At 41.1% G+C, this 15,110-nt stretch overlaps 4 non-coding genes across 4 annotated transcripts; all 4 read right to left on the reverse strand.

Moving 5' to 3' along the window:
• Positions 1-249: 249 nt before the first annotated feature.
• Trnal-uaa (transfer RNA leucine (anticodon UAA)) lies at positions 250-333 on the reverse strand. The gene has a single exon. It is a non-coding gene; the product is annotated as a tRNA-Leu (tRNA).
• Positions 334-2,660: 2,327 nt separating this feature from the next.
• Positions 2,661-2,744, reverse strand: Trnal-uaa (transfer RNA leucine (anticodon UAA)). The gene has a single exon. It is a non-coding gene; the product is annotated as a tRNA-Leu (tRNA).
• Positions 2,745-3,447: 703 nt separating this feature from the next.
• On the reverse strand, positions 3,448-3,531 carry Trnal-uaa (transfer RNA leucine (anticodon UAA)). Its single transcript has one exon. It is a non-coding gene; the product is annotated as a tRNA-Leu (tRNA).
• Positions 3,532-6,177: 2,646 nt separating this feature from the next.
• Trnal-uaa (transfer RNA leucine (anticodon UAA)) lies at positions 6,178-6,261 on the reverse strand. Its single transcript has one exon. It is a non-coding gene; the product is annotated as a tRNA-Leu (tRNA).
• Positions 6,262-15,110: the final 8,849 nt, after the last annotated feature.

The raw sequence follows: 15,110 nt of genomic DNA on the forward strand, positions 1-15,110 counted from the left end.
TGACTCACAATATCTAGCAATATCAACCCATAATATCTCGGCGGGCCGCGCCGACAGATGATAAGTCGAACGAAGGTTGTACGTACTTGCTCTAAACGGGGGCGTGAGTAAAATAATGTGGCCTATATTAAACGAAGGCTCGAGACGCTGGTGCGCGACGAATCAAAAGCATAATACCATGGTTATTAAATGACTTGCCATCTCGACAGGCATTGTCTTTAAGCGAAACAAAAGAAAAGTTACGTGTTATGTCAGAAGTGGGGTTCGAACCCACGCCCTCTTTCGAGGACCAGAGCTTAAATCTGGCGCCTTAGACCACTCGGCCATCCTGACTACAGTGACTGCCGGAGCGATACCAGTGTATATCTTGTCACTAACCTCGGGCCATAATGAATAAACCTCGTATTTTATTTTTTTTGAAGACGGAAATGCAGAAATGATGATTAACTTTAATGCAGGAGTTTATTGCAGACATGGATTAATTTAATACTCTGTACCTATCCAACAAAGAAACCGATAATACAAATGATCATCGCGTACTTAAAAACAATCGTGGCGCTGCAGACTAACAAAATTGCCACATTTTGCTTTCTTTAGACTAGAGCGTAATATATAAAATATCTGCAAAGCATACTGTCGTGGCAGCACCCCATTTCACCACTGTGGCGTTGAAGCGGCATAAAACAAAATAAATTTGTCAGAAGTCGGGTTCCAACTCATGCCCTCCTAAGAGGACCAGAGCTTAAATCTGGCGCCCTAGACTACTCGGCCATCCTGACGAACACGGCAGCGTCAATTACTACGCCGTAGCGATGCCATTCAAGTACTAAACTGATATCTTTCTCTGAGATGCGTTGAGCAGGTACCGGTTGGAATGTGTTGTTATCTCCGCAATCTTTTGGGCAAAAATTTTGTGTGCGTTCATATGAGTTGTGCCGAATGAATGAATGAATGAATGAATGAATGAATGAATGAATGAATGAATGAATGAATGAATGGAAAGTGGAGTCGGCACGGCACAAATACCTGATTATCAGCAGAAGCAAAATTCAGCAGCCGCCAAGTGTTGCTGCTCTATAGCAAATAATTGTAGCTTGGACGCTATCAAGCACCATCGCAAAGTAAATTCCAAGCGACTAAAAAAATATTGCTACATATCCTACAGGCAACCTTTTCAAACAATCCGCGATAAGAAAAGAAAATATATGGAGTGCTTTATTAATTTTGGCATTTACTTCGACGAGTTTATTCTGTCAGTTAAACTATACACGATGCAAGAGGCAGACATTACTTGCCAAGAAACACAGTCTCGTCGACTAGTAATCGAAAAAAAAATCGCTAAATATTTGTAGATAATTATTAACTGACTGCTTTACTGCACATGTCAAAATTGATCAATCGGTCTGTCCACTGATTTCATTCACGAATTCTGTGGGTGTGACCGTTTTCGAGACATGTACGGGAATATAAGTTGGCATTGCAGTTATTATCATGTCAGAGTGCATAAAAACGCGTTTTGTCACCAGAGCTGGCACAATATATGGAATAATGACGTGAACAGTACGATTATTCTTCTCCCAAAATTGGTACCAGTTTTGAAACTTTTTAAAGTAAGCGCACTCTGAGAACGAAGTGGCTTCGTTTTACATACTTCATTTTGAAGTAAAATTATGTATGGAGTTTAAAAGTTCATGAGTGGAAACTTCTTAATTTATTAAATGCGCAAATTAATTTTATGTGCTTGTAATGTCTGCTCCTTCAAGGGAGATATAAGCAATTGCAGTTTTTTCAGTAGTGTAATCTGAAGTAAGCAGTTTCAATGTGCATTAGCGAAATTTGTTTTTCGTCAGTCGTGCTTTTTTTTTTCTTTCTTGTACAAGTTATACGGTGTCCGCTTTTAGAAGTGATACAACTTAACTAGCACATTTATGCTAATTGCCACAATTTTTTTTTCAAAATGCATTAACCCTTTCAGTCACGAATTATGATGCACACTCTGCAAATGCATCAAATTTCTATGGCATGATTTCAAGGCACTCAGTAATACATTTCAAGAAATAAAATGAAGGAATGTGTTGTTTTGTGTGAGCTACAGTAATTAATGCTAATTAGCGTGTAATTAAATATCTAATTATTCTGCAATCAGTCAGCTTCAATCCTTGCATAAAAGGAATCAACTATTAGGCCCAAAATGCATGCACAGTTTGTTTTTTGGTTGTATGATTTTCGAGCGAAGAAAAAGAATACTCTTGACGTTGGTCCTGGAACGTCGCACGTCGAACGATCGTCGAACATGGTAGTGTCTCTAGCAAAGTGATCATCTGCAGCAATATACAGCATAATGAAGTTAAATAAGTGCCAGTTGTCCACTCAGGAAGCCTGCACGAATGTGCACACTAAGTTTCAGGTCATTTGAAGAAACACGCGGTGCGTGATGCGACTTCGAAGTTGATGTGTACAATTGTACACACCGTGACTTTAACCTAAAAAATCATGGTGTAGCTTAAGTCGCACATTCAAAGACAGCAACACATTGTCTCAATGAATCCATTATTATTTGTAAAAAACAGCAGCAAAAATGGAAACTAAGAAAGAAAGTGAAGCCTTTAGGTACTACGAAACCAACATAACAAAGGGAAAAAAATGTTGCGACGAACATTTGTCAGAAGTGGGGTTCGAACCCACGCCCTCTTACGAGGACCAGAGCTTAAATCTGGCGCCTTAGACCACTCGGCCATCCTGACGAGCACGGAAACGGCGATTAATACGCCGCTACGAGCAGCAACGCAGCGCAAGTACACCCTCCTGATGAAATGATCTTGTGCATGTTGAAATACGGGGTTTATATCGTGCAGACTTATGCCAACTTCTTCGTGGTCTCATAAAAAATGTGCTGACAGCAGGGCGCAGGGAACTGAAACACAACCATTAAAATGTCGGCACGAATACCTATCAGCTCAAACAAAATACACTATCCGCATGAGCTAGCATGTCTTTAATATAAATGCCAATAAAACGACAAATCTTTAGGCAATATTTTGAGTTTATTATACAGTTCGGGATTATCATTTCAAATTCAGGTGACATATACGTAATTGCACATATTGTTCTAAGCTATCTAAAAAAATTAGTTTCAAACTGTATTATCGGAAAGCACATTTTCTAAAGTTGTAGTTCACACTTATTTTGCGAATAATGGCCGTTCCCTCTAGTAATCTAATTGAACTCGTAGACTTACGTAATTTCCACACGCAACCTTACAAAACTGCGCTAACATAAAAAAACGCATATATTTTGTTAAACATAGCATTGCGGAGCGACACGATATCTGTGTAAGAATCTCAGTTTATAAAAAAAAACTGAGCAGAAATCGCGTCTATGAATGACAGTCGAGCGCTAATGCATAAGGTAACTCAAAAGAAAGAAAAGGAAAACGTGTCAAAAGTTTGTCAGAAGTGGGGTTCGAACCCACGCCCTCTTACGAGGACCAGAGCTTAAATCTGGCGCCTTAGACCACTCGGCCATCCTGACGACGACGACTGCAGCGATAGCGGCGTCGACTACATCTGCGAAATGAGGACTGCCTCTGCGACGTCACTGAAAGGAACATCTGTTGTGTGCACAGCTGTAGCGCTAACCGCCATCTGTTCACAAACGTACAAATGTCAAAGCGCGTGTGAAAGCCGCTACGCCGCTACCTCGACCGAGGGAATGGATATAGGATACGAGCCGGTACTGTACAATCAAGATAAAATATGCACAATGTGACAGATCGTATGAAAAGCTTAATATTTATGTAGACTTTACACGGGGCAGTCTGGACTTGCGGCCGGCATTATGAATACGCGGACATAGTTTCATACGGTGGTCATCACATAGCGCTCAGAAATTCTTTGCTTCTTGGAGCCCTAATGCGTTAACTGTTCGCATCCACTCCTCATCGAAAACAGCGCCGTTGTAGACGCTGCAGAAAATACGCGTACAATCACGCCATTCCTGTCAACAAACGAGCATTTGCTGCTAAATAAATCCCTTACACTTTTTTTTTTACTTGAAGCATTTTTACGTGAATTCGTTAACGTTAAGCCTCTTAAAGGTGGGCGTTACGTGGCAAGCAAAGGATTTCCCCAACATTGTTTTTATTCCAGAGGCATATGTTCCAAAATAAGATGGAGTAATTGACCTTGTAATAAATTTCATACACTTGCTGCACGGAGCTTTATGCCTGGAAATGCGGATTTGTTGCGGGAAACGATGAAAAGATTATATTTTTGCCGTTCCGGTATGCTGAATTTATCGAAGCTAAAGCTACGGATAGTTGGAACAGTTATTAGTGACTCATTTCTGTACTAATTAGCTCATAACAACAAACAATTCGTTGTTTTTTGTTTATACAGTTTCATTTTTCATGAGTAAAAATAAAGCACGCGAAATTGCTCCACTCTTCTATGATGCCCAATTACGTGCAGTACAGAGTTAAAAAGCTGTAATACAAATCATACTAATTAAAGTTTAAATTCCTTAGGTCACGGCTTTATACGGGAGGTGTTTATGTCCTTAAGGTATTGCCACGTTGCTCATTTCAGTCTGCCAAGCTCATGGAACGTGCATTTTTGCCAATTTCATGGTCACTTCAATTTTGTTAACCAGTGTGCTAAGGGGCGGAACCTATTAAGCTGCGCAAATCAAGATAGCGAACTTCTGCATGTCATAAGCAGCTATGACAGCTCCCCGCACAGAGGGCGGTCTAGAGCTCTTGCACTGTGATCAACCATCTGCGACTTTTATTTAAAGACTTTAGTTATTATAGTTCGCGCTATTTTTTTGTTTATACTAACAAAACTTGGAGTCTATTTAGCACGTGTTTCCTTCACATATCAACAAGTTTCGCTTCAGCCACGCAATCGCACAAGCCTTTTTTCGTCCATGTTTTCCCGGCGCTTTTCGTTTCTTCAGAATGGATTACCAATGCGCCCAAACTGCCGCATTGGTCTGTAAATCTGGTTTGTAAATAAATGCCGCTTTGAATGCCGGGACATACATACATACATACATACATACATACATACATACATACATACATACATACATACATACATACATACATACATACATACATACATACATACATACATACATACATACATACATACATACATACATACATACATACATACATACATACATACATACATACATACATACATACATACATACATACATACATTATTATATGACATCCACTAGCTAATACCCAAACAAGCATTGCGCATCCTTTTTGCTAGTAGAGAGAAGATATTCCATTGTATTCATATTCTCATTGTTAAAACAAATAGGTATAGTTACATCAATTTATTCGTGTAAGAAAACTTACTCGCTTATAGTACCGATACATCGCATGCAGTGTTACTCTAGACAACTTGTCGCGGTATTACCTGTCGTAATAGCCCATTTGATATGACGCCGAACGGCTGGGCTCGAGCTTTGGACACATGTGGCAGCATTTTGAAGAAAAAGACAATGCAAAAATTTTTCTGTACAGTATAGGTGCACGTTAAGAAACCCAGGTGCTCAAATAAATCCAAAATCTCTCTCTATGGCGTGCTCGAGATTCTTTCGCGTAAATGCATGAAAGGCGCGTTCGCACTCATTAAATTCATAAAGCTCGATATTTTACAGAGTGAATGTTATCGCATTTTTGTGTTTTTTCGTGCTTATCTGCATATTTTGTATAGCTTATGTTCGCTATCTCGTGCTTATCTGTACATTTTGTATATCTAAATTTTTCTATCGTTACCGTCATAATACTTGATATTATACAGAGTGAATGTTATTGCATTTTTGTGTTAGTTTTTTCGTGCTTATCTACACATTTTGTATAACTTATGTTCGCTATTTCGTGCTTATCTGTACATTTTGTATATCTTAATTTTTCTATCCTTACCACTGCTTACTATTGTGTTGTATCTCTGATGAATGATTTTATAGGAGGTCTCACTCGCAGCCTCGCGACTTTGAGACCTCCTTCTGTATTTGTGTCACTTGCATTTCAATTCTAAATAAAGCTCAAATATCACATTACTCTCTTATATAAGGCAAAGTCCGAAACGTTACACGTCATGAAGGCAAGTTTGATTTTTCTCAATTCTCCGTTAAGAAAAAGGTGTTCGCATTAAGTGTCAGGAGTGGGGTTCGAACCCACGACCTCTTGCGAGGACTAGAGCTTAAATCTAGCGCCTTAGACCACTCGGCCATCCTGACAATAGCGACCGACTGATTGTTCACGTCGAGGTTGACATGTCTGAACGAGCAAATGAAGAAGTCGAGAGCAGGACTGCCAATCTTTTCGGCGCGGTTTTTTTTTTATGCTTTGTGGAGGAAAGAAAAACTATGGGATGGATGTGAGGAGGGAAGGAGGGGGAGTAGTCAATATCTAATTTTGAGCGCTGCGACATGACACGCTTTGCGGAGGTTTAACATCTGTCTGAAGATGTTCTCGAGGTCACGTCACTAATGACATTTTGGCATTTTTCTTGTCAGTTACGCATCTATGAACACGACTTCAATCAACCAATGAGTAATTATGTTTATTTATGAAACATACTAATTCTGTTATGGGATATCGAGTACAGGGAGAGGGGTGTGTAGGCTTGAAAGCTTAGTGACAAATTAGCAATGAGCGGAAGTAAAGAGCCCAATTAAATTAGCATAAGTATATATCTTGACAGTCAAAGGATCATGGCATATTTAAACACCAAGTTACAAGAATATGCTAACGCGCACAGAGAGCGCGGGCCACACACAGTACACAAATCAATCAAGCAAACGGTGGATCGATCAATCGATTTCTTTTCTGACAAAATTACTGTTATAGACATCATTCAGTCTATTTGCCAATGCACGATGTGCTGGTCTTAATTTATCGCCACATACACGCCCAAGCATTTTTCGCTCATTCGCGGCCACCAGGCGAAAACCGAGTCTTCCGCCTCGGTCAGAACAACAGAGTGGTTGAATCGAATCGATGGTCGCTCTTTTCTTTTTTAGTTTTAAAAGGCGACAGTCACACTTCCGCTTGCAATCCGACATAGTTTTTCAGCTATTATGCTAGTCTTGTTTTTTTACCTATTTCTTTCTCTTTCACGAAGCTCATTTCACGGAGTCTATATCTCTGCTTGTCCTATAGAAACGACCTTTCCCTGAAGACATCCAGTAGACCAACCTATAAGCCGGAAACACACCCCTTCGTCCTGATATCATCAAAATCGACCTCGGCATTCGAATTTTAATCGGATATTTGTCAAGGTCAGCTACCGCACACGTTCGATTATGCATTCAGACCGCAAGCCGGTGCGCTGTTACATAATCACGATGAACTACGCGTAATGCAATACGGGAGGGCAAATGCAAAACCAAATAATAAAAGAAGGAACGGTGAATGATATTTTCCGGATTCTTCACCCGTGCGCCGTCAAGGGGAAAGCCTGGATCGAGGTTTTCTCCTTCGAATGCTGGTTACGAAATCAATAACAGGTTCAATTACGCCAACCTTCGTACACTGAGGAAAGTTTTATTTCGCTTCCCGATGTTTTCTTTGTAGCCTGCAAAAAAAAAAGCATTATGTTAAGTTGAACGTAACAGTTTCTTTTGGGATGGAAATAACTTTATTCACCTCATGTACAGAATGTTGCCACGTGCTTCGTTAATCCCTTGTCGGGATCGTTTTCTTTCTTTTGTCATGTGGACCTTGCCATTTGTGACAGCCCCGAATTGCCACATATTTAGACTTTCTTCAACAATACTGCATAGAAGGAGACACGTCTAGATGCTTGAAAGTCTTTGAAAGGATATTTTTCTACATCCTTTTGTATTTTTCTACATCTTTTTCTCTTACTTTTTTGTCTGGCTGCATCCGTCTGGGATACTAGTCACAAGTGAAAGCAACATTATCGCTATTTCGTAACTTCGCTATTTCGCTATTTCGTCACCGAAGATATCAAACGCAACACAAATGGTTGGTACATCTCGCGTAGTTTTTTATCTGTTATGGACGCATGAGCCGCGGCATCAGTAGCTACTTCTGAATCGTATTGCATCAGACATTCCGTCTCGAGCCAGTGCAAGAAAACTATGTAGTTTCAGCGCCACATTCTCAAAACTTTCTTACGTGAGAACTTTTTCTAAGAGAAGGCCTCACCCAATAATGGTGTCGGGAATATAAGCAGCAAATGCGTCCAGCCCATAGCAGGCAGCACTTTACGCACAATGACGGCAGTGCAGTTGGCTCCAGGTGAGGTGGGAGCCGGCAGAATGATACATTTGTCCTGCTGCCCGAAATTTCTTAGATCTCCCTTCAAAGCTACCTAAGTGTTTCGCACTCTAGCCTAGAAACACAGTGCGATGAACAACTCTGTGTAAGTAAAGAAAAGTAAATTAAGAGGCCGGTAAAATGTTCGCTACAAACCAGGGTGAAATCAGACTTGGTCAAGAACAGTTTCCCAATGTTCATGCCAAGAAGTGACGCGTGCCAAGAATGCGACAATTTACTGGATGTCTGCAACTTACAGCATTCATGTTTGATGCCTAAACACTGGCAAAACACGCGTCAATACTGAGCGGTTTGCCGGTACATTTTTCAGTGAAAACGCCTTCCCTGTGCTTTCAGAAAGCCGCAATATATAGCGCAGTATAAAGTGATGATGACAGACAAGGACCGAGATTTTATGTTATTATTTTATTTCTTTTATCGCGGCATTGTAAAAACAACTGATTACCTGGGCTACCATAGATTTCACAACGCGCAGCTGAAAAAAAAAAGTAATAAACCCACCCGACGAAACGACAGAAATGGTTCCCGCATTGTCGAAGCCTAAATGTGGCCAGATTTCTTCTCCTGCGCAAATTTCACAACCGCTGCGCCAGCTGTCTACCGTTGACGAAACTTTGAACAAATGTTTGCCTGTTTGTGAAACGTCTATTGAGCAACTACTGGTCCCGTTGGTTTAATATCCTTTTCGGAGTTGTTATCTTTATTTATCTTATTACGTTTTTCGTTATCTCTTTTTTATATTATCGTCATTATCTCTTCATTTTTTCCTTACTACTTGACGCAGTTAAATGGAGTAGCCGATTTACTCTTTATGTCAATATCTCTACAGCATCTCATTTATAACAGAAGAAAACTTTTTTTTTCAGATGCTAAATTTAAGATCTGTAGTAGACCATTCCTCTCAACGCTGAAAGAAGGAACTCGTAGGAAATCACAGAAAAATCGGATTGACATTTCTCGGTGCGGTGGTGCGTCGTGTCTCAGCAAACGACGTCATGTTGCATTTTTTTTTTGTTTCAATAATTCTTCGTCCCCATGTCATATAAAAGAGTAACTGTAATTAGACGCGCATTTCTACGCATTGACAACGGCACACTTTTGCTTTTTATTGTTTGCTTGCAACCGACTAAACGTAGCGAGCATGCGGAATCTGAATCATCTTTTTTTCTTTTTGAGCGATTATTGTGTTTTCTAAAAAACGAGCATGATAACGGGAAGCGTCACATTGTGTGCTAATTTCCAAAAGTCATACTCTTGTTTATTAAGCCGAAAAATATGATCCGTTTCCTTTTGTATGTGGCGAGAGAAGCGCGGTAGTCAAAATGAAAAACAAAAAAAAAAAATTCAGCGGGCGTTGTTAGGGTATGCTACTGCCATCTGGTGGCGAAAGATCGCAACTGACTCTTCGAATTGAGCGCTTGCGGTTTTCGACGTGCACGCGCGAAGTTTCTGCAGCTTTCATTTCTCCGGTTTCACGGCGGCAGCAGATAGAAACTCCGAAAGGAGTTTTCTGTGCAGTTTATTTTCGTTACGCAATGTCGCTGTCAAATCACTACCATTTCTTTTATTTTTCTTTTTACAGTGAAGCCTCAAGTACAAACTCTTGCGAAGTCGTCGCCTAGTTACTCGCCGTTCACTGATAAAAGGCAGCAGCTCTGTCTACGAAATAGATAAAGCGACTTGTCTTAAGAAACCTCCATGGAACACCTGATACGTCCATCACGGGCAGACGTCGCGACCACGGCTCGCAAGATTACGGACATGACGTAGCTGCTAGTCATTGCCCAGAAATACGGCTGCTCGTCATCACGCAGAAAAGAAAATTGCAGCAGAAATTTATCGGTGTGAACTATCTTTGGCAGTGCGAATATCGTTTCGGTGATGCATTTGTATCACAAACTTTCTAGTTAACGATGACTGCCACAGTCAATTCGCATATGGCACTGTCACTGATGAACTGCTTCTTAAAATACTCAGGTGCAACTACATTTTATCTGCAGTGATAACGTTTCGATAAGCATTTGAGGCGGTCGACTCCATTGAGATGTTCCTTGCGTCTGTGCTCATTCTAAAAGACAGGGCGTGTCCGTGTTGGCATGCCCCGTCTTTTAGAATGAATACTTGCCAACTAGCTCCGATCTCTGTTATTCGAAGCTGCATCTGTTACTGCATTTCGAACAGAGCTCGCTGTCACCCTCAGCAAAACCAGACGAGCGGCGCGCAGCCAATTTGTGGAGGAGTGTTGGTAAAACAAAACAGTACATTTATTAAAATGATCCTGACTCCTACTCACGAAACCTGATTCATTTCGCCACTTTTATTTTTCCCCTTTTCGAGCATTACGTACACTGCCACGTAAATAACAACGTCGCTAGTACAACACATATTTTGCACCCCGCGAACCTATTTTGTGGGCGTATTGAACTTATAGTCCACTGCATACTTACCTCTTCTGCATTCGTTGTTCGCATAAAAAAGCAACAGAAAGTCTTGCGGCACCGTCAGACGGATTAGCCAGAGCTGCGCCAAAAAACCTGGAAGAATAATCTCATGGCGTGCTCGATAATAGCTAGGGCGCAACGAAAGCGCGGCCATCTTGCGTCACCGCATTAGCGATATGCATTCATTAAAAAAACATATTTATGCTTAACCGACATGGTCTGAAATATGTAGCCCCTTGGCAATAAATCCACCTCATTAACAAATATTCTCTCTTTGCTCATGTGCTTTCTTCTTCACTTTATTTTCGCTTTACGAAAAAAATCTTGACTGAAATTAAGTTTGCCAAGTGCCTGAAAGTATGATGTAAAGCTTTTTGTAGAGCGGTGTGAGCTAATTCATGAAGCTGAGCGAGAAGAACATCAAGAGAAGTTACGCGCCTTCACATTGACGCGGATGCTGGGTCCGTGGCCTTCCCCGCCGAAAAAGCACGAAGCACTGAACTTTTTATTTTATTTACCTGTCTTTAATCCACTGGTCCCCTATGCGAACTTCGGTCGTTACATCAACAAAGTGCGTTGGCGTGTGCGTGCAAGAGGGTTTATCTTTAATATTTCACGTGAACTCTCCATACTGCCTGTTTTCATAGCCCAGAACAGCTATTACAAGATGTGCGTTTTCGTTAGTTCTGATTTCCTTGTCATTTTATTTCTTTGCACATTTTCCTGCTCACCTCATCCTTGGGCATTTTTCCCTCCCTCCATTCAATCCCCCACAGAAAAGCAAGTAAGCGAATACACGACGGCTAACCATTCTGCTTTTTAATAAAGAGCGTTCTCTGTCTCTCTTTTTCTCACGAAGATTACTTTTTCTTACATGCCGCTTTTCTTTTCGCCGCAACACTTTTTTTTTCGCATTTTTTGTTGTCTCTCACTTCACCTTTCATTCACCCGCCATTTTGTTCTCAGGCTCGTAAAACTGAGCGATCGCTGACGAGTTGAAAGCTTCTCTGCAAGACGCAATCGCTCACCATATCCTATATTCGCTGAAGGATTGTACCACGCGAGGGACGTTAATTCAAGTCACGTTAATTTTCTCTTCAGCTTTCGTGGCTGGACCGTCAGCTGCAAATTGTTTTGTTTCTTTATACTTATTAAACTCCGCCTGCCCCTCTTCCAGAAGGATCCAAACTTCTACCAATATTCTCGCTGAGAAACTCAAACGCCAAGCTCAACTCTCTTGACACCTGTCAGAGGCTGGCGAAAGTTTCTCGCCTGGAAAGTTTCAAACTGCCGCGAACAGTTTCCGACTTCATCAGAGCGGGAAAAATATACAACAGGGTTGGACACCTGCCTTTCTGTACTCCACTAATTGGCTTATAGCCAGGCAAGTAAACAGCGAGATTTTCTTCACTTTTTTTGCTTTTCTCTTAATGTTTGACATAAGGCGTAGCGCAAATAAGGCGCCAGCTACCCCTAGGCATTATGCTATGCCGTACACTCGACCTACAGAGCTCACTATAACAGGTCACATAACGTTCTCCAAACAACACCGGGACGTTAAAATGTGGCTCATGCGACAAACAGGTTCATGCGACTAACAAACAAAAGAAAGAAAGAAAGAAAGAAAGAAAGAAAGAAAGAAAGAAAGAAAGAAAGAAAGAAAGAAAGAAAGAAAGAAAGAAAGAAAGAAAGAAAGAAAGAAAGAAAGAAAGAAAGAAAGAAAGAAAGAAAGAAAGAAAGAAGAGCAAAGACTGCATTACAGGAGTAACCAAACTAAGAGCGCCTCCACAGTGCCATCGCTGCGATAATTCCGACTCATCAATGGGGCATGTCCTAACAGAATGACCACCCTTTCTGTTTTGTACTCTTCCCATAGAGCCATAATTTGTATGTTAAAATAACGCTTCTGCTTATTCATTTGATTCCTTTTCTTGTCACTTTGTCAATTCAATGTCAACTTTCTTTACGTTGGGAAGGCCGGCTTTAACGCAGCATATACGTACCCATTCTCTCGCATGTAACGAACAAAAAAAAAAAAAAAAAGAGAGGGAGAGAGAGTCTGGCTAGAGGACCTTTGAAATAAATGAGCATACAAATGTCAAAAAAGAGCCTTACTTCAAGGGAGTGACAAATGGGGCGTACCTTAACGCTCTCGATAAACAATTACCGCGTGCGTAACGAGGTTTTTTGTTTGCTCGTACTTTAATAAGAGAACAAGAGAGAAAGAAACGCCAGGAGGAACTAATTATCACTAAAGGTTTTTGTGCCACGTTTTTATGGCCGGTGTTGCACGAAGGTAACCAACAGTCTCATTTACGCACGCGAAGCACTACGCGTATACCAACTTCAACGTAACAGAAACGCGGCGCAAGAAAGGAACTCAATTAGCGCGGCAAGCAGCCGCAAGAAAGACAAGCTCACAAAGGAGTATAATGATCGAGCCCTTCCATGCGCAACGGCTGGTCATCTAATGGCCAAGGGCTTCAGTAGCGTCCACAATCCCTCACGTGTTTCGTCTCAGGAGCATCTGAATAGAGTTTGTGGCTAGACCGAGCTTCAGGCTTTTTTCTGTTCTGCAGAACATTCGCGGCAATGCGAAACTTGCTTTTTAAGTATGTGAAAGTTTCATATCTTGAATTACTGAGCGAAAAACTTGACTTGTACTTGAGTCCTGTTTGCGCCACACGGGCTCTTTTATGCTTTCAACTAACGCACGTGAACTCGCGTTTAAATATACCGAGTCAAAAGCCCTTTCAAGGAGATTTACTTTGATACGTGAATGCGGCGTTCTTCTTCGAGATAAAGGTTTCTTTATGAACTGTGAAAAGACTCTTCTTTGGATCCCCCGCGAAGGCTGCCCATGCCTTCACGATTCTGTGCAAATTTCTTTACTACAGTCCTGTGGTTATTCAGCTAGAATATTTAAGGGTGAGGCCGCGCTAGTATTTTCAAAGTTCACCTCAGTTTTGATGCGCAATTGCGTGTGTACACTTTGTGAAGCCAGAGTAATGCAAGTAATAACACAGGTATGAAGCACAGACGACTGGGTCGCACGAGTACTCGCAAAAAAATTCATTACGGCTGTTAGAATGCTGCAGTTAACGAACAAAATAGTCCGCGTGCATATATGTGCGCGCACGCGTGCCTGTACCAAGAAATTACAAAAAAATAATTTTGGCGCCCTAACACAAACAGGCATGTGCGCACGGCTGTCGCAATGTGCACGTGCATCCTCTTGGCGTGAAAGGTTCCAGAAATTTGCGAATAAATACTTTTTTTGCACCTTCGTGTCTAACGTCCTTCCTTTGTTGACTTTCCCTCTCTATTTCTCTACCTCGCTCGCTCTTTTTCTGCGGTCGACTAAGCATGATTGTTCAGTCGATCCTTGGCAGCGGCGGCAGCATTCAGTAAAATGACACACACCAGTACAATGTTTGGTTGATTTAGACATCATTAAGAAACATTTTGTAATGAGTCAGACCTTAGTAAAATCTTTTCCTATGCCTTATCAGTACTAGTTATCAGTACAAAAACTACTTATCAGTACAAAAAGCTTTGTAATGAGTCAGGCCTTAGTAAAAGCTTTTCATGACTTGGACTTGAGTTGTCCTTGTCCGATGCACAAGCTTAATCTTCTCTTCCTCCTCCATCAGAGAGGGCGAGGAAGAGATGGCTAAGCGTGCGTAAAAGTGCCGGTAAGGAAAGAAAAATGCTGCATAGACATAGACGTCCCCGTGTTGAAACTTTGACTCCGGCGCCATTTCGTGTTCATCGACTTCTCATCCTGCTAAATCTACATCTTCCCTAGTACAGAGATCATAGAACAAGCGCATACAAAAATGCGAAGAGTGTAAGAAAATATTCCTTGAATAACTCGAACATAGTGGCCTCTTAGTAAGCCTTCACTGTACAACTATACTCTATGTGTTTTGTCTTATTTCCACTTTGATGGGAGATTTCTCAAGCGTTCGAACAGTTCTTCCAACAAGTGTTGTGCTATGTGCCTTTGTATAGCCTTGTGGTTGTTCTCTACTTTGCGACGACAACTACTGTGCAATAGGAAAGGAGTAGCCGGCGCGACGCATTGACACCAACCTCTCCTTATATACATTTAATCAAAAGTTTTTTTAGGCCTTGATATTTGAGCGTTGTACAGTTCCTCAATCTCGACTGATTTATATGTACTATAGTGTGTAGTTTACAGCATTGTATTATCCCTGTTCACTGCTGACTTATATAGTTATAACTTGATTTTGATTGACAGTCCCGTTCTTTTTCAGCAGTTTTACAATAACGAAACACTTCTGTGACATAACCGGCCAGATAAATAAAAGCCCGTT

Source organism: Rhipicephalus sanguineus, chromosome 3 (genome assembly GCF_013339695.2).
Source record: "Rhipicephalus sanguineus isolate Rsan-2018 chromosome 3, BIME_Rsan_1.4, whole genome shotgun sequence".
Taxonomy (NCBI): Eukaryota; Metazoa; Arthropoda; class Arachnida; order Ixodida; family Ixodidae; genus Rhipicephalus; species Rhipicephalus sanguineus.